Below are 24,985 nucleotides of genomic sequence, written 5' to 3' on the forward strand. Positions count from 1 at the left end.
GCAAATTCGAATGCTGAGGAACACCCTTTAAAAGTCTATGGGAAAAATCAAAAGTGCTAATTTTAAAGGCTTATATGCATGGTATTGTCATAAAAAGTGCTTGGGGACCTGAGTCCTGCCCCAGGGGACATGTATCAATGCAAAAAAAAAGTTTTAAAAACTAACGTTTTTTCGGGAGCAGTGATTTTAATAATGCTTAAAGTGAAACAATAAAAGTGTAATGTCCCTTTAAATTTCGTACCTGGGGGGTGTCTATAGTATGCCTGTAAAGGGGCGCATGTTTCCCGTGTTTAGAACAGTCTTACAGCAAAATGACATTTCTAAGGAAAAAAAGTCATTTAAAACTACTTGCAGCTATTAATGAATTGCCGGTCCAACAATACACATAAAAGTTCATTGATAAAAACGGCATGGGAATTACCCACAGGGGAACCCCGAACCAAAATGAAAAAAAAAAAAATGACGTGGGGGTCCCCCTAAATTCCATACCAGGCCCTTCAGGTCTGGTATGGATATTAAGGGGAACCCTGGCCAAAATTTAAAAAAAAAAATCATGTGGGGGGTCCCCCTAAATTCCATACCAGACCCGATATTAAGGGGAACCCCGGCCAAAATTTAAAAAAAAAAATGACGTGGGGGGGGGGTCCCCCTAAATTCCATACCAGGACCTTCAGGTCTGGTATGGATATTAAGGGGAACCCCGGCCAAATTTTTTTTTAAAAATGACGTGGGGGTCCTCCTAAATTCCATACCAGGCCCTTCAGGTCTGGTATGGATATTAAGGGGAACCCCGGCCAAAATAAAGAAAAAAAAAATCATGTGGGGGGTCCCCCTAAATTCCATACCAGGACCTTCAGGTCTGGTATGGATATTAAGGGGAACCCCGGCCAAAATTTTTAAAAAAATGACGTGGGGGTCCCCCTAAATTCCATACCAGGCCCTTCAGGTCTGGTATGGATATTAAGAGAAACCCCGGCCAAAATTTAAAATAAAAAACGGCGTGGGGGGGTCCCCCTAAATTCCATACCAGGCCCTTCAGGTCTGGTATGGATATTAAGGGGGACCCCGGCCAAAATGTAAAAAAAAAAAAAGGTGTGGGGTCCCCCCAAAAATCCATACCAGACCCTTATCCGAGCACGCAACCTGGCAGGCCGCAGGAAAAGAGGGGGGATGAGAAAGCGCCCCCCCTCCTGAACCATACCAGGCCACATGCCCTCAACATTAGGAGGGTGCTTTGGGGTAGCCCCCCAAAACACCTTGTCCCCATGTTGATGAGGACAAGACCCTCATCCCCACAACCCTGGACGGTGGTTGTGGGGGTCCGCGGGCGGGGGGCTTATCGGAATCTGGAAGCCCCCTTTAACAAGGGGACATTCTCGCCCAGCATCTCCTCCGCGGTGTCTTCTTCCCTTCTTCTCCTCGGGCCGCTCCGCATCCATGGCATGGAGGGAGGCTCCCGCTCTTCTCTTCATCTTCTTCTCTTCTTCATCTTCTTCTCTTCTTCATCTTCTTCTCTTCTTCTCTTCTTCATCTTCTTCTTTTCTTCATCTTCTTCTCCGGCCCGCTCCGCACCCATGCTGGCATGGAGGGAGGCTCCCACTGTGTGACGCTTCTCCTCTTCTGACGGTTCTTAAATAACGGGGGGAGGTGGGGCCACCCAGTGACCTTGCCCCCCTCTGACGCACGAGGACATGACGGGACTTCCCTGTGGCATTCCCCGTGACGCCACAGGGAAGTCCCGTCAAGTCACCGTGCGTCAGAGGGGGGCGAGGTCACCGGGTGGCCATGCCCCCCATTATTTAAGAACCGTCAGAAGAGGAGAAGCGTCACACAGTGGGAGCCTCCCTCCATGCCAGCATGGATGTGGAGCGGACCGGAGAAGAAGATGAAGAAGATGAAGAAGATGAAGAAGAGAGGAAGATGAAGAGAAGAGCGGGAGCCTCCCTCCATGCCATGGATGCGGAGCGGCCCGAGGAGAAGAAGGGAAGAAGATGCCACGGAGGAGTTGCTGGACGAGAACACCGGAGGAAGAACCAGAAGAACCAGAAGAAGATGGAGGAAGAAACCGAAGGAAGATAGAAGATAGAAGATAGAAGAAAGAAGATAGAAAATAGAAGAAATAAAGGAATTGTCAAAAACTGTCTCTTGTCATTTTTAACATTTTTGACAGTTTTTTAGTGAAATGGTAGGGGTACTTTTGTACCCCCTTACCATTTCACACAGGGGGGAGGGCCAGGATCTGGGGGTCCCCTTGTTAGGGGGCTTCCAGATTCCGATAAGCGCCCCGCCCGCAGACCCCCACAACCACCGGCCAGGGTTGTGGGGATGAGGCCCTTGTCCTCATCAGCATGGGGACAAGGTGTTTTGGGGGCTACCCCAAAGCACCCTCCCAATGTTGAGGGCATGTGGCATGGTACGGTTCAGGAGGGGGGGCGCTCTCTCGTCCCCCCTCTTTTCCCGTGGCCTGCCAGGTTGCGTGCTCGGATAAGGGTCTGTTGTGGATTTTTGGGGGGGACCCTACACCAATTTTTTTTTTAATTTTGGCGTGGGGTTCCCCTTAATATCCATACCAGACCTGAAGGGCCTGGTATTGAATTTCGGGGGAACCCCACGCATTTTTTTTTTTCTGAATTGTGTTTGTTTTCTTAATGCTGTTTTTATCAATGAACTTGTATGTGTTTTGCCGGACTGACATTTCATTAGAGCCGCACAAAGTGAACCAGCGTTAAAAAAAAAAAAAAAAGTCTAGAGGTGCGCTCGTTCAACCTATGCAAATATTTTTACGTTGCCTGACATTTACTAATATTTTGTCGGCGCACTGAACTAAAGTATTTGAACAAGCGCAAATGCCGTTTGAGCATGCGCAGTGTATAAATTCACCTCCCGCAGTTTAAATGTATTTGCTGGTGCTGCCAGCTTGTTCCGAGAAAGTCACTTTCTCATTCTATATTGGCCATATTTGTGACTTGGGCAGTTAGTACAACACTTCCCCACATCACCCCACATCACCCCCATATTATTGGCACTTCCAGCTTGTTTAAATTTGAAGTTAAACATGCCGTGCACCAGGTCTATAGTGGTGTACAGATCACCTCTTTCCATGCGCCGGGAAGAGAATAGTAAATGGGGGATCACGCTGTGTTACTGGCGCAAATGGCATGCACCGCAAGTCATGGCACAAATTCTTCGTAAATCAGCCCCAAGGTGTCACCCTATAGTCAGCTAATTAACTCGGAACACATGTAAAGTTTTCCGGAGCCTTTAAATGGTCTCTTGGTCTGGTTCAGTAGGTTACACAATCATGGGGAAGACTGCTGACTTGGCAGTTGTCCAGAAGACAGTCATTGACACCCTCCATAAGGGGGGTAAGTCACAAAAGGTAATTGCTAATTAAGCTGGCTGTTCACAGAGTGCTGTATCCAAGCATATTAATGGACAGTTGAGTGGAAGGAAAAAGTGTGGTAGAAAAAGGTGCACAAGCAACAGAGATAACCACAGCATTGAAAGGATTGTGAAGCAAAAGGCCATTCAAGAATTTGGGGGAGAGTCACACGGAGTAAACTAAGGCTGGTGTCAGTGCTTCAAGAGCCACCACACACAGACGTATCCAGGACATGGGCTACAACTGTCGCATTCCTTGTGTCAAGCCACTCCTGAACCAGATACAACGTCAGAAGCGTCTTACCTGGGCTAAAGAAAAAAGGACTTGACTGTTGCTCAGTGGTCCAAAGTCCTCTTTTCGAATGAAAGTAAATTTTGCATTTCATTTGGAAATCAAGGTCCCAGAGTCTGGAGGAAAAAAGTAGAGAGGCAGAGAATCCAAGTTGCATGAGGTTCAGGTTGAAGTCTCCACAGTCAGCAATAATTTGGGGAGCCATGTCATCTGCTGGTGTTGGTCCACTGTGTTTTATCAAGTCCAAAGTCAGCGCAGCCCTGTAACTCTACAAGGAAATGCTGATTTCATTTTCCAACAGGACTTGGCACCTGCCCACACTGGCAAAAGTACCAATACCTGGTGTAATGATCATGGAATCACTGTGCTTCATTGGCCAGCAAACTCGCCTGACCTTAAACCCCATAGAGAATCTGTGGGGTATTGTCAAGAGGAAGATGAAAGACACCAGACCCAACAATGCAGACAAGCTGAGGGCCGCCATCAAAGCAGCCTGGGCTTCCAAAACACCTCAGCAGTGTCACAGGCTGATCGCCTGTGACACTGCTGAGGTGCCACGCCGCACTGATGCAGTAATTCATGTAAAAGGAGCCCTGACCAAGTATTGAGTGAATACTATACTGTACATAGACATACTTTTCCATAAGCCAACATTTCTATATTAAAAATCCTTTTTTATTGGTATTATGCAATATTCGCATTTTCAGAGAGACTAAATTTTGGGTTTTTACTAGCTGTAAGCCATAATCATCAAAATGAAAAGAAAGAAATTATTGAACTATATCACTCTATGTGTAATGAATCTATATAATATATGAGTTTCACTTTTTGAATTGAATTACTGAAATAAATTAACCTTTTTATGATATTCAAATTTTTTTAGATGCAGCTGTATAGTAATATATGTATGGTACTGTATATAGCATGGGGAACCTATGATCACCTTTAATCATGTGTGAGTGAAAGTAACAAAAAATAGCTAGCTCTCCATTTGATAATTGAAATAAATGCTGCTTCACTCTTTACAAATTGAACATTTACTTTGACACTTTGGACAGTTTCTTCGCTTTTAGTAAATCATTTGCACAGAGTTAAATAATGCATACTCAGGATGCTACATTTGGTCTTGTCATATAGGCTTCAATGACCTCTGGTCACAAATGTGTTATCCTTTTGCATGCTATAGTTAAGCTTATTGTCTGCTCTCCTTGCATCTAATACCCCAAATTTATCTATCTAGGCCACATTTAAATTTGGTCTGCAAGTGATGACACAAGCCATGCAATATTACTGATTGAGAACTAAAAATATATATGGCCTCCAGGGACCAAGTTGTTCTTTTTAAAGACAGGCTGCTACTATTCATTTCAGACCTTGCATTGATTGTCCATTAGTTCTGTTTTAAGAGCACTCTGAAAATCCATTGTGGACCATGCCCTTATGAGAAATTACATTTCTCTTAATTTTTTTTAATAAAATATAAATATAGTGAAATGGCAATAGCTAATATGCTCTGTATCACAAATTACATGCTGTCAGATTGATGAATGGATATTCTGTAGTTTAGTATTCCTTAGTGTGCAGTATTTGTGGGGACATTTGTTGTTAAAGAACTAGTGCAAGCAAGATTCATACGCATAACAGTCAGACTTGGCAATAGGCTGAATTAGTGACAAATCTTTGGGCTGACAAATCTGTGCAAGCTTGAAGTGCCCATTCAGACAGTAGTACTGGCCATGGGGGAAACACTGTAACTTCACTTTCGCAGTAAGCCCTGATACCCTGGAGAAGGAGTACAGTGATGTATAATCTACATTACTATATTACTTTCCCAGTATGGCAACTTAGGGATAGAGGGCAAGGTGAGAACCTCATCTCGTGCTACTGCTACTCAGGGAGCACTGCCTTAGGGTACATTTTTACCTTTTATCATGAAAAGAATGGCATTGTGATCATGACAAAAGGAAGTTATTTTCTTTTTATTTATGTCCTTTTAACCTTACACACTTCCTTTAATCCAATAACAATATTTTTTATTTATCTATAATTTACTCTCAAAATGACCCAAGCTTTGTCATAGTAAAACCATCTTTGACTGCATTTCATGGAGAATACTTTTCCAATGACAAACTGCAAATGTGCAAAGCAAAAGCTTTCAAATGACGATTTGTCTTACTCAGCACTGGAATTCCTCCATGGATTAATAGAACAAGCATAACGCTGTGATGCACACAGCATTTGGGGCAACAAGGACACCAAAGCTTTCATTATTTTTTTTTCATGTGTCTAACAGTGCATCATTTTTTAGAGTTATGCCGAGCAAGAATATTTAGTATCACAAAAATTATGAAGAACGGTGGAAGCACTAAAGGCAGGAAAAAAATAAATTATATAATCGATTATATAATCAGATGGAAACAATAAAAAAGTCCTGGTTCTATCTTACCTTCATATGACATGTATATAAACATTCATCCATGTTAGGCCATGTGACTTTAGGTCCAACCACATCTTTTTGCATAAAGTTATGTGCAATAATGTGACATTTTAATAAAAGATGATTTTCTCTTTTATTTATGCATTAGGCAAAATGTGGGAGGATCCTAAAATACTCTTTGCTAACTATCCAATAAAGTTCCCCAATTTTCTGTGATCTCTGTCCCAGCAGGCCATCCATAAATGTGTGTCTAGCAAGAGTGATGTGAGTTCTATAACTATGTGTATGTCAGAAGAATAATTTCACTAAATGAAGAAAGTGGATAAAAAAGCAGATAAGTACATGTTGGTCTGTTCTTTTCTGTGATAATTTGGTGTTAGGAGCCAGGTAACTATATGGTATTGATTTTTAGCCAATTAGGTCTATCTCTTGAAGAAGATGGATATTCTGCCTGTGAGAGAGTGCAAATGGGGCACAGAGGGAAAAAGATTTGATATTTTCATCTTGAACTTTGCCGCAAAATGAAAGAGGGCCTGTAGGTGTGCAAAATGGAGTGAAGCAGCAGTATATAATATTTTTCTCCCAACCGCTACAACCCTGGCAAACAGATGGCTCCTAAAGCGTAACTCCACTTTTATTGAGAAAAAAACATTCCCCTCTGGGTGAACTGTGTACATTGCAAGGATTATAACAACCTTTGTTGCAGATTTCTACCTTTTGTTATTCTGAAGAAATCCATGTGTGTTTGTCTGTGCCTCTGGGTGGAGTGTGTCTAATGGGAGTGGTTTCATAATTATCAGTCAGCTGTGCAGCTGCAGGGCACTAATGAGGAAATCTGCTGGGCCTGCATCCCTACTGGAAATATTTTGCCAAAAATGAATTTTTTGTTGCAGGGGATGCCTGAAATCTGACTTGTATCTTAGGCAGACTTCTGGAAAAATTGGTGAGCCAATCACACAAGCAGGAAATGATGTTTCTGGGGAGTGGTCAGTACACATTCGGTGTACAGAACAACTCCATGTAGCCATACTGCATTGCATTTATAGAACATTACAGCAGCTGCAGATTGAAAAGGAAAGGTAATTTTTAATAACATTCAATTACAATATGACTTGTAATGCAATTGTACATGCTATATTTTTTCTTTATTTGCTATTTTTTTCCCCATGAAAGTGGAGTTACCCTTTAAATAATTGTGGTGTAAAATTGAATCTCTGCAAGACTTCTCCCTATATAAACTTTACCCTCCTAAAATATAATTTCTCCCGCCAGAGCTGCCAAATCGATCTATTTTACCACTTTCATTAACATCCTCTTATCCAGGCCTAGCAAACTCTTCTCTTTCTTTAATGTTCTAGTTTTGTCCCCCCACTAACTCATTCATTGTCCAAGACATTGACAACCATTTCAAAAACAAGGATAGAAGCAATCTGTGGTGCGTTCCCCACTATCCAAGTGGTCACCTCCTGCTCTATTCTATGCTCTCTAGCTCACATTTTCAATCTCGTCCTCTCTTCTGACATCTTTCCCTCTAAAACATGTACTGGTCACCCCCTTACTAAAAAATCTGACTCTGGACCCCACCAGTCTTTTCAGATTAAGACCCATTTCCCTCTCTAATTTACCTCTCAACTTCTAGAACGCCTGGCCTCCATCTGTGCCACTACGTCACTGACAACAATCTTTGCAACTGCTTATTGTCTGGTTTGTGCCAACACTCAGCAAAAACATCTCTAAAAAAACAAAACTACTAACTGATAAAACCAATAGCCACTACTCCAGACTTTTAGACCTTAATGCTGCCTATGATAAAGTTGACCACCCTCTCCTCCTCAAAAAACTCCCTTGGCCTCTAAGACTCTGCCCTCTTCTGGTTCTCCTCCTACCTGTTTAAGCACTCCTTAAGTGTTCTAGAAACCCCCTTTGTTTCCTTATACTAGGTCTTAAAGCGGAGTTCCGGCCACAGAATTTTTTTTTCTGGCATCCCATCATAATGCATTAATAACCCCAATAAACTTTATATATTTTTGCTAGTGGAGCTTAATGTTAATTTTTTTTTGTATATATACTTACTATTTAAAAAATCCTCTTCTGGCCGTTGTCATGATGATTGTGGGCATGTGAAACCCAATCTCAACCTCTTCCTGGATTTGCGATGGAGAGGTGCATGCTGGCCGTAGCGCCGATTGTTTAGAAAGTTACCATAACAATGGGCAGTGATGGAGGAAGGTCCCGCCCCATTGTTATGGCAACATAGATGTGATCCGACTTAAATCGCGTAATTTCCTGTTGGGAAATAACACATTTCTTTGCTCACAGTACTGCCCACTGACTGCTGGAAAATGATGACCCACATTTCCCAGGTGCACAGGCGAGAGAGGAAGTGATGCGGAGCTCCGCTGACCCAGAGGTGGCAGATTAGGAGCCACTACATAGGAATGTTTTACATCGCTAATTTGAAGAGGAATATCATTGTTATGGCAGTAGCTAGCTGCCATAACCCCGGTATCCTCTTCTTCAGCGGGAGGTCCGCTTTCAGATAAAAGTGGTCTCTGGATTCGCCGCAAGATCACTTTTATCGGCGGCGAGAGAGGGGCCCCCTCCCGCCACGCTCCGGTGCCCTCCGCCGCTTACCAGAGCCACTGGTAGCGGCAGAGGTGATCGGGTTCTTCTTCCTGTTAGGCATGGAGATGAGTAAGGGGAAGACGGCCCCCCACCCGTCTCCATATTATTGCAGGGTGGAAGCGACGTCACAACGTCACTTCCGCCCATAGCTCTTAAAGGGCCTTTTTTTTTTTTTTTCAAATGACATTTAATTATTATTATTTTTTTATTGCATTTTAGTTTAAATATATGATCTGAGGTCTTTTTGACCCCAGATCTCATATTTAAGAGGTCCTATCATGCTTTTTTCTATTACAAGGGATGTTTACATTCCTTGTAATAGGAATAAAAGTGACACATTTTTTTTTTTTAAAGATCAGTGTAAAAATAAAAAGGTAAAATAAATAATAAAAAAAAATGTTTTGAACGCATCCCATCTCTCCGAACTCGCGTGCAGAAGCAAACTTATACGTGAGTAGCGCTCACATATGAAAAAGGTGTTCAAACCACACATGTGAGGTATTGCCGCAATCGTTAGAGCGAGAGCAATAATTCTAGCCCTAGACCTTCTCTGTAACTCAAAACATGCAACCTGTAGAACGTTGCCTATGGAGATTTTTAAGGGTAAAAGTTTGTCGCCATTCCACGAGGGGGCGCAATTTTGAAGCGGGTATCAATTTACTCGGTGTAACATTATCTTTCACAATATAAAAAAAATTGGGCTAACTTTATTGTTGTCTTATTTTTTTAATTCAAAAAAGTTTATTTTTTCCCAAAAAAGTGCGCTTGTAAGACCGCTGCGCAAATATGGTGTGACAGAAAGTATTGCAACGACCGCCATTTTATTCTCTAGGGCGTTTAGATATATATATAATGTTTGGGGGTTCTAAGTAATTTTCTAGCAAAAAAAAAACAGTTTTTAACTTGTAAAACACCAAATCGCAAAAAGAGGGTCGGTCCTTAAGTGGTTAAGCCATGGTTTTGGCTGTTTAAGCTCCTGCTGTCTTTGCTGTGTTGCATATTGCACAGGCAATATTCTCAAGAATGTAACCTTGAATGTCCCTATTTGAAGACTAGTTCTCTAAATTGATTCTTAAACATCTTCCATTTATTCTGTCATTGGCTTTAAACATGGACAAAGACAGTAAAGTTATGCCAAGGCACTGGTAATTTGTCTACCCAGTCTACACATGTGGCACATTGGGCAAAACCTAACTAGCACTTATTTTTCCAAACACAATATTTATATAAGTTTAAGTTTAAGATGTTACTTACAGGTTGAAGACTCCTTTTGTTTAGACTCCTGAGTTTTAACTCCACCTAATCGAATCCAGATAAATCCAAAATCTCTATGAGCACTCAACCACTCCCCTTAATTTGTAAACTGCAAAACAGAAAACAAATATTGAGCATAAATTACTAGATACTGGAAAAGTCAGTACTAAAGGTACTCATTAGTGGTTAAATAGTTCAATTGTATCTACTGTATATTCAAAACTTTTTTAGTTTTGAATAGAATGGGGATGGATTAGAACTGTCTCCTATTGGGTTTTGCTGCTATGTTAGGCTGGTTTGGAGAGATTCTTTAAAAGGATAAGTTCGCCTTTCAAAAAAAAAATAATAAATGCCAATTTTTCGCAGGTAAAAATATGCTCTTGTTGTTTTTTTAGGAGCCTGTAAAGCATTGCACCTGCGATCAGCAAATCGTGGGTGCAATGCAGTGTTCCTACAGACTGTCAGTGTATCTCGTATAGGCAGGCAGTCACACAATGACAGGAAGACTCAATGAACTATCGAGAGTGCTCCCTAGCCCCCTGGTAGTTCATTAGAACTACAAGCCATCAGCCGCAAAGGCTCTCGGTACTTCTAGTTCATTCATTCACAGAGCCATGTAAGGCTCCGTGCTTTGCAAATTGTGACAGTGGATCCGGGAAAAAGATCCCTGGCCACTGTCACAATGGGGGGGGGGTGGATAAGATACTTCAGGAGTAGGAACATAGTACATATAGTTCATACATGAAGAACATGCTGGCTATATGAAGTCAGGCACCAACAGAATCAAGCACCTACCTAGAGAAAGTCTCATGAAAGTCTCTGCTGGCAACACTTGCCCTTGCAACGCCAAAAAGCTGACTGCAAGGTTGTAGCTGTTTCTACTGACAACAGAAATACAATGGAAGTAGTGGAGACCATATTTTTTAGTAACACAGGGTGAATATCCCATACCCATAAGAGCGCCAACTTGTGACCTATGAAGTTATGGGTTCAAAGTAAGAATTGGACTACACTTTTTAATCTCTTGCTGGTAGGAGATTTAATGACTTTTTGCAAATCATCTCTGCCCACCTACACAAGTCCTACATATCTAGGGACAAGAGATGTTGTTTTTTCCTCTCTACCTGCTTGACTACAGCGTTAACAAACTGTGTGGTGATCGAGAACCAGAAATTCTGCTGGGATGTAAAGAAGGCATATTTTATTCTGAGGTGGGTTCATTAAGAAAGTACTGTATATGCTATGGGGTTTTCTGGATTAGAAAAAGCTAGAAAAAAATAAATAAACCTATGCACTATAAATAATGATTTTTCTGCATTAACTCAAGAGCTATTTCTACAATTCAAGGCACTAGGATACACTTTCTAAATGCACAAGCACTGGCAAAGTGCAGGCCAGTGGCTTAGGGGTTAGTACTTCTGCCAAAAGTTTTCAGTTTGAATTCCAACCACAACACCACCGGCATGGCGTTTGCATGTTTTCCTTGTTCTTGCATGGGTTTCCCCTGGGTATTCCAGTTTCCTCCCACACTCCAAAGAAATGATGGTAGGTTAATTGTCCCTAGTATGTGTATGTATTACTGTGAGTTAGGGACCTTAGTTTGTAAACTCCTTGAAGGCAGGGACTGATGCAAATGTGCAATATATATAAAGCTCTGCATAAATTGTCGGTGCTTTATTAATACCTCTATTAAATATTTTATAATTCAGATGGTGTTCCTTAAGAAGTTCACTTTAGTCTAATACCTTTGTTTTAGATGGCTATGGATACAGGCATTAGTACAATAACAAAAGTCCCTATGGTATATTCTTAAAACTAGACTTCAGGTAGATATAAAAGACAAACATTATTGTTGCATTAATACATCATTATTTTTTTTTTTTTCATCTAATTTTTTTTTTCTCTTGCAGTCTATTCTACAATATTGCTGAGGGAGTGAGAAGCAGTGCAAAGATCCAATCAGTGTCATGTAGTGCAAGGAGCATGCTGGTAGAAGGAGTGAAGAAAGTGACAGAAACCACGTCCGGAAGTTCGGCTAGTTTACACTAGCTTTGCCGTCTGAAGAGCTAACTGCATGCGGACCGCACTTCAGAGGGAATCTGACTGGCGGTGAGGAGGTGTTGTGTAGCCTCCTCAACACCTGCTTTAACCCCTTAAACCCTGCTATAGCACCTCACAAGTTTACGGGTGCCCACATTCAGTTAAGAGGGTTGAGTTCAGTGGGCTGTACTAGGTGGGGATTATTTTTGTCACTCTGGTATGCAAGGCATCGTGGCTGTGGCATTTTTACTCCCCCTTCCTCTGCCTTTGTGGCATAAGAGGGAACGAGTATGTGGCAGTAAAAATGAGCAACAAGTGTAAACGAGGCCTTAGACAGTTGTCACCAGAACGTTTGTTCCAATTGAATGATTTACCCCCTCACATTTGCAAAGCATAATATTGTTTCTCCAACATAAATTGTTGGCTGGATAAGAGGTTAAAGTCAGAAATGCTTGAGTTGCCCAGTTCCAGCCTAGGGACCAATTACATTTCACACCTAACTACAATATACTGTATATCACATGTGTCAAACACAAGGCCTGCCCGCCAGACCATTTTATGTGGTCCTCAAACTTCTCCTGCACCCCCCCCCCCTCCTTGTCTCAGCAATCAGCAGCCGAGAGGAAGACAGGACTTGTCCTACAGATCCTGCACCTCTTTTGCAGCCGCAGCACCCCCTCATTTCCACCTCGCCTGGTCTCCGGCAGCTGATGCCAGCCCTCTGATCCTCCTCCAGACCCTGTTTGTTCTGCTTCCCAGCTCTGCTCCCACCTTCTTTCCAGTAGTAGCACAAGGTGGGGGCACTGTAATGTAAGGGAGAGTGGGGGATGCTTGACTTCTAAAGGTGGGGCGCGCTTGATGTCTGATGTAAGGTGGTGGGTGCATTGGACATCTAGTCTTACACATACAACCGGCCCTTTGAGGGAAACCATAATGCAGTGGCGTTTCCAGCTTTCATATTTAGGGGGGGCACATGGGGGGACAGGGACAGAAGTAGGGGGGGCAACTATAAAATGCAATATATGTATATATCCTGGGGCCCTTTACTACGATGCCACAACGGCCCTTTCACATGTTCTGCAGTGAGCTCCCTTCCTACTGTATTGGGGCCCCCCCAGGGTGGCAGAAAAAAAGAGATATATGTCACCAGCAAACCAAGAAAATATAAGGGTCCAAAGCAGTGGGAAAACTATCAGGGTTGCAAAGGTTGTCTTGCCACCGGGCCCTGTTGTTCTGCCACTGTGGGGTTCCCCAGCCTCTTCTTGCTGTCCTGCCCCTGCTATTGACAGCGCTGGTCTGGCATCTCTTGGAATTTACAGGCTGGTTCTCCTGTCCTAAGGACGGGAGAAATCAGTCTGTTTTTTCAGTAACTGAGAGTCCTGGTGGAGTCCTTCATGCAACTTCTTGCTCTTCTCCCTGCCAATGAGGATGAAGGGGAAGGAGCAGATCGGGCGGCCGTCGTTGTGTGAGCGCTCACATTATGCAGTGTCAGCGAGCAGAGGGAGGGGAGAGGATTCACCTGCAGGAGCTCACTGGGGACGCTCTCCCTCTCAATAGAGACTGTGTTACTCCAACGGCGGCCCGAGTAAGATGCGGCGCATCCGCTACAAATGCAAACAAAAAGACATTGCCTTTTTGTAAAAAAAAAAAATTGTTTTTTTTTAAATTGGGGGGCACATCATAATGTTGGGGGGGTCAGGGCCCCCTCTGCCACCCCTAGGGACCCAATTGCCATAATGCTGTTGTGGCCTGCGACTAAATTGAGTTTCACACGCCTGCTGTGGATTATCAGAGAGATGTTACAATTGCTATAACAATACTACAGTTGCAACAGAAATTTGTCTTATGTGGTTTGTTACTACACACACACACACACACTTTTTTTCCACAGATATTCGGACAGAGTTACAGTGTGTAGAGAGAGGAGACAGAGGGCCGGTATGTGTGCATTTGTGATATGTAGGAGCAGCAAAGGGCTCTTTTTTTCTTCTCTCTGATCTTTAAATACAGTAAAAAATCACAAAGGAATTATGTGACCTTTAAAGAAAAAGCCTGAGGAGAGACCAGATATACCAGGGCATGCTTAATTCTCATGAGACTAATGCTTTCAACTGTTATCACAAAAATACTTTTTTTTTTCTGCACTAACATACACAAGATTAATTATCAGAATGTATAACGTATAACGTAATGTGTTCAATTTTAAAAGCTACAGATACAGCCCTAATCAGCCCCTGACATGACATTAGAAGATACTTTATATAGGTATGCTGACCATACACATAGGTTTTTTCAGTTCAGTCTAAAATCTACTAGATGCCTTAATTTAAGCTATACCGTGAAGATTGATGAATCTCTCACTGCAGCTGTTTTATTTTGACAGCAAACACAAACATAGGCTGCATAGGATTGAATGCAGCCACGATTTGGGCAATAATTTTCCACCAATTTTTCGATCGAGGGGCAGCATGTGGAAGTTGGCCAAGAGGGCCACCCACATTCATTAAGAACTGGCCAAAAAAGTGTGAGACTCAAGGTTCTGATCTGATGGAAAACCGTCAGAGAAATATGGATGTTAGGAGTGGGAAGTATAGGCACCAGAGTTTGTCTACTATACAGCTTAGGGGAAGGAGGGTTGCAGTAATTGCTATACAGCTGTGCTTTACAGGTGAAACAACAGAACTTTTTTGCTCATGGTAGCTGAAAATAGCTGTGTACACCCAATACAACATAGACAAAATAATATGTCTAGTAATTAAAACAAAATAGGAATCTTACTACAATTCAATAGGCCCTATAGCAAAATTTTAATGGGGTCATCCCACTGCTTAGTGCCCCCAATCCCTATTCATACATGGACCTTTTTAGTGATTTCTCTTTTGCATCTCACATTTTACACCCCTAAGAACCAGCCCCAGATCACTCTGTTCAATAATACCAAATTAAATTGGCACACATGGTATATGCAAGAGCTGGGCCCTGGGAAGACACCTGAAAAAAAGGAACCCTGGCTTTCTATCTCAACACCTTTTGCCTCTTGATGGTAGACAATGTTGTCTGGCACTCAAGGCTGGTTTAATGGAGTGTCCAGCCCCAGGAATGAAGCAGACCACACTTACACATCTAAATCAATAGTAAACAGGCCAGGTCATAGAGTTGACAGCTGTCTTTCTAAAGTACTATGGCTGCCACCTTTTGCCCCATTGAAAACTGAAGGAAAGGAGGAGGAGGATTGCAACATGTTTCGAGCGAAGTGATTTAGCTACAATAAGCATTGTAAAACACTTTCATTATCTATGGTAAATCATATGGTCACAAGCCTCCAAAAGCTCAATTTGCACACTGTATAAGTAAAATCTGTAAAAAAAACTTTTTTTACTGGTACCAAACCCCAAAACTGCTCCACTCTATATATCCATCTTCTGATAGGTGCTGCAAGAAGGAGTTGAGAATGTTGTACCATATTTATTGGTCTTGTCCTTAAGCCTTATTGGCAGACAGTTCACACACTTCTCCATTTTCTCTTGGGTTCTGGATCTCCTTCGATCTTAAAAAGGTTCCTTTTGGGACTGTCCCCCCCCCCCAACTAAAACTTCTAAAAAACTGCTAACAGTTATGCCGACAGCTGCATGGTGTTCGGTGGAAAAAAGAGCAGCCTCTTTGACTGAGCTGCATGCCAGCATCCGGGATGTAAAGAGGAAGATGGGATAGAATACCTTACAGCATCCCTACACAACTCCTTGGACAAACATAATGAAGCCTGGGAACTATGGGACCGCTTGGAGTCTCCACTTACCTGACTCACCTGCTTACTTCTAGTAGGGACTACCATGGGGGTTATGTGGTGAGGTCCAGCCTTGAGGCGTATTGCTGGTTTTGCCAGTTAGGTGTTTTCTCACCCATTCTTTATCCCCCTTTTCTCTCCTTTCTCCCCCTCTCTTTTTTCTGGAGTTTCTCTAGATGTTTACTCTTTATTTTTCTACTCATTAATGGCACAGGGCTTGTTCTTGTAAAGATGAGTACTTGTCAATTGCTATTTGTAGTACTTGCATAGATACCAGTGCCACATCATTACCTAATTTTATATTCACAGCTCCTTTAACTACAAGTTAACATTCTGCTGTTTGTTTTTGAATGACTTCTGCCTGATTGCTTCTGCTGTTATTCCACTTTTCAGTGCTTTATGTCTTGAATTTATGTATTGCACAGCTGTCCTGTATTTTCCTGTACTGAAATTAATAAAAATTGTCAATTTTCAAAACATTTTAATATCAATAAGTTAGCCACATTATGATTTCATTTGGAAACTAAGGTAACTTGTCTCTTTTATATAGGCCATAAAATGATGTTTCTTTTGCAATGCATAGGTCAGAGAACTGCTGTGACACGTTGGGCACACACACGTTTACATGCTATACCGTTCCATACTATTGCACATAGAATTGTACACAGGCTAACAAATATTTGCAGAAGTGCGAAGGCGCGCGCGCATGCGTGCAAGAATGCACGCACTCACGGGAGCAGGTCCACAGTCTCCATTGGCAACAGATGGCCTATTCAAAGGGTGCTCTGACTCCTGCTCAGTGCTAACTAGTCTTCAGCTATTCCCTTGTACCCTGTTTGATTCCTGCTTGATATACGTTGCTGACCTGGCTTGACATTGAGCCGACCTTGGATTCTGTTTATGCTTTTGATTATCAGTTCCTGACTTTGGCTTACTCCTGACTTTGCTCCTATCTGATGCTTTAATACCTCGCTGCCTGCTCGTTGCTGACTCTGTTTTCCTTCTGACTACGCTTCTGTCTGCTGTTTGGCTTCACGTTACCTCCGAGTGCCCGCACTGGCTGCCCCTCATCCCAGCTACAGTGGACACGGTGTGTTCCTGTCTCAAGCCTGCAGGGAGCTGCGGCAAGCCACGCAACCTGAACCTGCAAGCCTGGTGGAGTGCCCCTTTACCCTTGGCTGATCTACTGGCCATCATCATAGTTCCTGACCTGATGTTCTGCCTGACCCACCGAGTCTACAACTCCTGCCACAAGCTCTGCAATCAACACCTACAGGCACACGTGTTCCTCTGTTCTCTTGGCATCATCTGTTCCACTCTCAGTGGGGCTTGGGCTTGAGATACAAGAGAGGCCAACCTCATCATTTCAGTCTCCTATCAGGTATGTAACAGCATAGTAAAAATATATATTCATGAAAAAAACAACCTTTTAATTTTTTAAACAAAAAAAGCTAAAAGTTTATATACAGATTTACAGTAAAAAGAGCTAAATTAGCTAAGGGAGGAAGAGAAGGGGGCTTTTAAGAAGGATGCTAAAAGCAGTTATGTGCTTCATAAAAACACAAGAGGGAGCAGAGACTCCACATGCAACTGAGATAGAGGTTTGTTTCCCAGACTCAACACATAGAAGGTAGAAATGTAAATGTATTGGAATTAAGCCTGCAAGTCCAGCGGTATCACAGCAATTCTTTTGACTCCTGTGGAAGTCATTTGGGCAGTGAAAGCAACTCGTATCTATGGATTTGCTTGGAGTTATTACAATTAAATGCTCCTTGTAATTTTAGAGCCCCTTAAAATGAGTGCAGAAGAAAGGGATCTAAATGCCCACCAAACACTATCCAGAGGCCAATAAGAACTGAATCACGTGGATCAATGCACACAGGCAGTTTGCTGTATACTTGGGTATAAGTTCAGATGAACGGTGCCTATTAAAAAGCAAAATCTGGCCTGTATGCTGTAGCAGATTTTCTGGTAAATTATTCTGGGAGTCCGCAACACAGGGCAGGTTGCGATGACAACTTGTCCTGCATGAGAATTTCAAAATGCAAATGTCAGTGTGCATCCAGTACTCACACGCTTAAGCCCTAAAAAAAACAGATGTGCGTTCTTTTGTATATTATGCTATTAATAACAAATTTGCTTATCAAAGTAGAAAATAAGATCCCCAAGCTGTAATATTGGGAAGCTGAACAGCAACAACTCTGGCAAAAGATCCCGATGACCCAATATATCTTTAGTTGCAGAAGCAGGTGATAGAGTTAGATGGGCACTGTGAAGTGAGATCATGTACACATACACAGAAATGTACATTTAGTGCTAATGCCAATCAATCTGTTTTCTACTATCTTTTTTTTTTTTTTTTTGTGTAGGTTAGAAAATTGAAGCAGATATAAAATTACAGATACCAGCAACACAGATTGTTTTTACACCAGTTTTAATACAAGATAAAATAGCATCAACATAGGTGTGATAAAATGACATCTTCATGCTGCGATCACATCTATGTCCCAGCTGTTCACACTAAAGGAGACATCTGCCCTGTCTGTGGTCAGCCTAAGCTTGTGAGTGAAGGGTCATCAACCCATATTGTAGACCAACTCCAAGCATCTCTTAGTGAACTTCCAATACAGCTGTAGTCCTAATAGAGATCTTTAATATGACTTTGTGCTGTGAAAGCTAGCGCACAAGAAGCAGTTTCATTATCTTACATGGAATTTTTTTATTTATTAATTGCTACTGCAGATGCACCAATTTTGAGCAGAGTAAGCCTTTTGTCTAAGGCAGCGCCCAAGAAGTAACCAGTAGGCACTAGAGCAGCTGGGAATTTTTAGGAAGTTGAGTGGATACTTATACTACTGCTACATCTGCTGCTGCTGCGTGCTCCTATCTGTCAGTTTATGCAGAAATTACTCACTGGAGAAAGTAGTACCTGGTGTTGCATGATGGAATAGATGCAGTATGTCGGGCTGAAACCGTAGGATTAGCCTACTGGCATTACAATCCATTTTCAGTGGTGTTTGAACAGGCTGTCTGGATTCTGGGCTGGTGGCTTCAAAACACTGAATGATTTTTAGTTTATAATTCTAAATGAATGGACTAAATGAATCTAAGATTGAAGCACCACACCAAAAGTTAACAGTCCCAGCACAAATTTATTACAATAGACTGTGCCCCATTCCCCCTTCTCTATTGTGTTCCCAATACAATTATCCCACCTGCAAGTTCCAGCCCCCAGACTCCTGGTTCACTACAGAGCCGGGAGGAGGTATGGGCTGTGCTCTCTCCTCCTGTCATTACAGCGTTACTACATGAAGCAGATGACACAGGATGGCTCTTACTTCGGGCTGTACACATACGGCTTGATTACCCATCCCTTATGTCCTCCAAGGGCTGGCCATCTCCCAGCAGCAGGAAATGTGGGTAGGGGGCAGGTAAACAAACTATGTACAGTCCGGTGTAACAGCGTTTCTTTGTCTCCTGCTTCATGAAGGAGTGCTGTTATGACAGAAGAGCGTGAGCACAGCACAGCCCGCACTTCAGCTTAGCAGCCAGGCAGAATGTCCATGGGGTGGCTGGCCTGAGGGGGCACCACTGAAATCTGGGCGGGGCACAGTCCACCCCAGCACCCCCTTAGATCCGGCCATGATTGGTGGTCAGTGGGAAGCCAGGGTAACCTACCCCGTTACATTGGTGGTCAATGAGGAGCCCCAATAACAAACACTCCTACACTGGTGGTTAATGAGCATCCCCAGCAACAACCTCTTAGCAAGGTGGTCAGTGAGGAGCCCCAGGGATTTACCCTTTTACACTGGTGGTAAGTGCCTCCATTATTTTGCAGGAGCTCATTATTATAGTATTAATCTTTTTCCTTCCCATATTGGTTGAGTGGCGCAGAAAAGCAGCGTATCATAGTTACCTGTCCTGGAGTGCTGGCCCCTGCCAATCCACCTCTCCCGTCTTTGCCATGTGCTTGTATGAGATATCACCTGCAAGCACCTGTGACAGATGCAAGAGAAGGATCACAGAAACCAGTGCAGCAGAGCAGGTAGTCATGACATTCCAACACTCACCTGTGGAAATCTACATATGAGGGGAGCAGCTTGCCATGCAGCCCCCTACATGAAAAAAACACCCCTGGGGCAGCCTCTCCTCCTGACCACCCCCACCCCCACTCAACCCAGCTCTTTCCTGTGCTTGCTATTTAAGTGCAGGATTCCACATTCCTGCCAGCCCATGTTTTATTACAGTTTTATTTATGTATTACTGCATGTCCTTCTTACTGCTTGAAATGACATTGAACACAGTGTAGTCCAACTGACCCACCAATGTTTTTATTAAAATATAATTCATTTTGCCTCCACAGTTGACTCAGGAAAACTTCCTACAGCAAGCCTCACATGGTTGACAGCTATATTGAGGATTTTAAAAATTCCATATTATTCAGCACTCAGATTACAAATTAGCCTGAAAACTGATTAAATAAGCAAGGGACCTGAAGTTGTTAACTTCCACCGAACATGAATATTAAAATGCTGAGCCCTTGCATTCAAGTTGTAGGGGAAAGACTAAAATATTTAGAACAGAAAGAGAATAGAGCTAATAAAGATTAATCAACATCCCTGGAGGTGGGAACATATGTCCACAGTCATTGACTATGCTATACGTCTTTTAAAAACCTCTCCATGGCGGACATTGAGAAATTAATAAGCACAAATAGATCATGTATTTCTAAATGTAAAATTATGCTTTAAGTAGGCCTTTGGATATATGTTCAGCACTCAGATCAAACCTTCTTTGCAAATTAATGTTTAAGTTACAATGCAGAACACACTACAAGATCATTTATTTAATAAGAGAAGTGATGACTATGAGTTTCTTCACCATGCACACTGATCTGTACTTTACACAAAATAATATATTTTGCTTTGTAAATGATCATTGCACAAAGCTGGCCATACAAATGTAAAGTTTTGTTCAAAATAAATTAAAAAAATGTTTTCAGAAAGCTTGTTTGATTTGCTATTAGGTAAAGGATAAGTTTACCTTTGCAGGTAAAAAAATTATGCATTTATTATTTTTTGTTTCTGGAGCCTCTAAAGCATTGCACCAGCGATCAGCAGATTCCTGGTGCCATGCAGGTCTCCTGCAGACTGTCAGTGCATCTGTGTGCCCGTATATCCCATATGGGCAAGCAGATAAAATCTGACAGGAAGAGAGAATAAATTACCACAGCACTCTGGTAGTTCATTGAAAACTACAACCTAACAGCCATCAAGGTTGCTGGACCCTGTAGTTTTACATTCACAGAATACTGTGAATTAGTGACCCAACCGGGCAGGTGGATTCCCACTCGGCCACATTCTTTTTAAATCGTGAAAGCTAGCGGGGGAGAGAAGATCCCCACTAGCTGTCAGATCTGGGAGCCGGGGGGGAGCAGTGGGGGCTGGTCCGTCCGTCCGTCCTTGAATATGGGTGTAACATGTTACAAAAGGTGAACTTATCCTTTAATGGGTCAAATCAGGGACACATTTTGACCATAGTAGCAAAAAAAGATCAGAGAAGAAGTGTGGGAAATGTTTGTGAATGTGTATGTGGATTTCATTTAGGAAGTTCCATTCATTCCAAAACTGAATGTTAAAAGCGAGAGAAATTAGTACTTTTTAAACGATATTCATCAAGTCTCTGATGCCATTACAAATGTACAGATTACATTTTGTATGGTCAATTTAGGACATGAAAAAGGAGATCCAGTCAGGATAAACTGTCAGTAGGAGGGACATAATATCATTGTAAAGTACAAGTTCTGTTGTGGGCACATCATTTTTGTGGACAAAGTGGTGTCAGCTTGCACAGTTTTCATTTGCTATATTACAGGATCACTCCCACTATCACATCTCAACAACATAAACGCTAATTTTGGTCTCCCCTTAATCCTGATGTCCTGGATGGCTTCAAGGTAAACCCCCCTTCCCCCCCTCCCCTCCAGTACCTCCACACTCTAGGGACAGGGAGTCATATACTTATAATGTACATAGTTGTTTATATGCATGCTTATGCTCTGTCTTATACAGATTCTGAGTTTGTTGCAAAGCAAACAAGCCCTGAAAAAGCGGATACACAGACCACAAAACATGTTGGCTACTTCAATGTAACATCTCTGTTTGACATGTTGTACATACACTACTGTTTTTATATGTAGGGGCGTGTGTGTTATTCCCCTACTGTTTTATATGTCTTTTTCTATTATTCAATAAATATTTAAATGCAAATATGTATCTTTAATTGTCTGGAGGAGATCATTTAACACCCAGATCCATTACAAATTCTCTTTCCTATTGTTTATATTGAGGGTTGGCACTCCATGACAATATTACTCAAACTAAAATATATGGGCCTGAACTATACATTTTTACTATACCATTAGCATAAAGACTAATCCTTCTGTAGTCCAAGATAAGAATATGAAGTTTGCACAGGGCACAGAACAACTCTGAATATCTGACACGATCAACAGTTATTTTTTGCACTTAACAGAAAAAACAAAAATACTTCCAATTGCTTATTTAATGTGACACTAATTTCTGGCTCTTAACTCAAAATAGCATCTTCTATTGCTCTCAGCCTCCTCCAAACCTCCAATTTATTTATTTTTTGCTGTTGTGATCTGACTTCCTGTTAGAGGGTGCCTACGTTCATTCTCCTTGCTATAACTGTATGTAGGAACATAGCCACCCTCTCCTACTCCCTGCTGCGGACTATGGACGCTGACTAGAGACTATGGACTACGGGATTTGTAGTGTGCATAAAGCGTGCACACGACAACAACTAATATGCACTACTCATTCTAAATGGAAGCGAGGGAGAAAAGGAAAGGTTTGGGAGCTCATGGAGGATTTTACAAGGAAACATAAAAACAAAGTAGGAAACAATCTATAAATATGTCACCTCCATCCATAGGTCAAAGGCACCTTCATCCCAGGAAAGTATATATTATATAAACAATAATTATGAAAACAATCTTGTATTTCATTCCAATTTTTTTTTTAATTTGGGGTATTCAGTCACTCCCCAAAAAACATTTTGTTAAAAAAGATTTTTCTCATATATTGCACACACACTCATCTATATATACAGATACTGAGGGTCATTTACGAAAGGCAAATCCACTTTGCACTGAAAGTACACTTGGAAGTGCAGTCGCTCTAAATCTAAGGGGTAGATCTGAAATGAGTGGAAGCTCTGCTGATTTTATTATCCAATCATGTGCAAGCTAAAATGCTGTTTTTTATTTTCCTTGAATATCCCCCTCGGATCTACAGTGACTTTACTTCCAAGTGCACTTGCAGTGCAAAGTGGATTTGCCCTTAGTAAATAACCCCCACTGTGTTAATCACAATGCTTGTTGCTCAACATGTTTCGCTTTGCTGCTTCTTCAGGAGCTGGAAAAAACGTGTAACTATAAGAGAATGAATACAATAAATACAGAAAAAAAAACAATATTTAGATATTTGCATATGCGTATATTGACCTGAAGAAGCAGCAAAGCAGAACATGTCAAGCAACAAGCATTGTGATTAACACAGTATCTGTATATACCGTATGCAAGTGCAATATTTGTAAAAAAAAACTTTGTTAACAAAATGTTTTTTGGGGAATGACTGAATAACCCAAGTTTTAAAAAATTTGGAATGAAATACAATATTGTTTTTATAATTGTGTTTGTGGCACCATTAAAATCCATTTTCTTCTTTATTTTCAAAATATAAAGTAGGAAACAACTCAAATTATAGATTAGAGGAACATTAAGTAGTGAATATGTTTGGGTTATATTTGCAGAATAAGGATATTGTTTGCTACCACTTTAATAAACCAAATGGGGTCAAAGATATTAGTTGGGGTTTGCATACACTTTAAACAGCTACTAGCACTGTATATTGATTAGAATTAATCTGAGTTAACTAATAAAAAGGTCAAACTATACATTGTTTCAGTAACACAAAATAATGCTCAGTCATTATCCCTACCCATGCAAACGACATTACTATTCCAATTACAGAGTATAATTAAGCAGTAATACCAAGACAACTACAATTTTGTGTCTGTGAGAAAGTTTGTTAGTAGTCTGAATATTTAAACAATATGACACTGAAAAAAATGCTGCAGCAGACTTGAATAATTTGATTCCCAAACCCATGATTAAGTCCTAATTATTTGATTGCAAAGAATGTTGAATTTGAGCACAACTATAGAAATGATATTAAATTACATTTGACGGTATTCATTAAAATATCATTTAGTCAGGAAATAATATACTTGTATTTTGATACAGCTATCGTTTCCCGCAGGCCTAAAAAGCACAATTGTCAGCTATCCAGTTTTTTATATTATGAATTTCCTTGCATATTCAAGAGGCTGTAATCCGCTAAATATATTCTTCAGCAAAATTGACCCATAAAACCCTTAACCAGTGCAAATGATGATGCTTTTAATACTCATTATAATGTGTATTCTGATGCTTAGCAGAAGTGCCAGAACAAAAGGTCATGTGGTGGTGCAGGAATTTGGCAGACTCATGGAAAACTGCTGTATTACTGGGTGGTGGGCTTGGGTGTCAAAAGGTTTAACACTGTCAGAACATTGTATAGAATTGTTAGGAAGAAGATTAGAATGAACATACACTGGCAAAGAGTGCAAAATGTGAATCAACAAACAACTGTAGAATCAGCATACAGGTAATTTCTACACATATACATTTTAGTAAATCAGTAGCATTATCTGTTTTAGAATGGATGTTAAAGCTGTACTCCAGGTATAGCTTGGACCAATATAACTATGGATAAAACATAACTGTGAGATCCCTCTAGAAGGTGACAATCTGTGTAGTAGTTACCGCTACTACCGTGACAGCTGCTATTTCCAGTCCCGTTTCAAGCTGTTGCTGAGCCACGTTCTCTGACTGAACAAGGTGAAGAAGTAGGGGGGTGACGTCAAGATCTCCACCTTGTCCAATTAGAGAACATTTGCATTCATTGATAAAAATGCAAGGTGTTCTGTAGATGGTGCCTGTGCAGAGTGAGTAGCCCTGTGTTTCCTATACAGGAAGGCAGCCCCTCAGCACAAGACCTGGAAGATAGCAGTGATCACTGTACTAGCGATGACTACTACAGTGATT

At 41.5% G+C, this 24,985-nt stretch overlaps 1 long non-coding RNA gene across 4 annotated transcripts in view; it reads right to left on the minus strand.

The window, feature by feature from the left end:
* LOC141101776 (uncharacterized) overlaps positions 1-24,985 on the minus strand; it is a 179,192-nt gene that overhangs the window by 68,164 nt on the left and 86,043 nt on the right. For all 4 annotated transcript variants that reach the window (XR_012235019.1, XR_012235018.1, XR_012235017.1 and 1 more), the window contains exon 3: positions 9,990-10,098. This is a non-coding gene — a long non-coding RNA (uncharacterized lncRNA). The remainder of the gene's footprint in view (positions 1-9,989; positions 10,099-24,985) is intronic.

Source organism: Aquarana catesbeiana, linkage group LG06 (genome assembly GCF_042186555.1).
Source record: "Aquarana catesbeiana isolate 2022-GZ linkage group LG06, ASM4218655v1, whole genome shotgun sequence".
NCBI classification, from domain to species: Eukaryota; Metazoa; Chordata; class Amphibia; order Anura; family Ranidae; genus Aquarana; species Aquarana catesbeiana.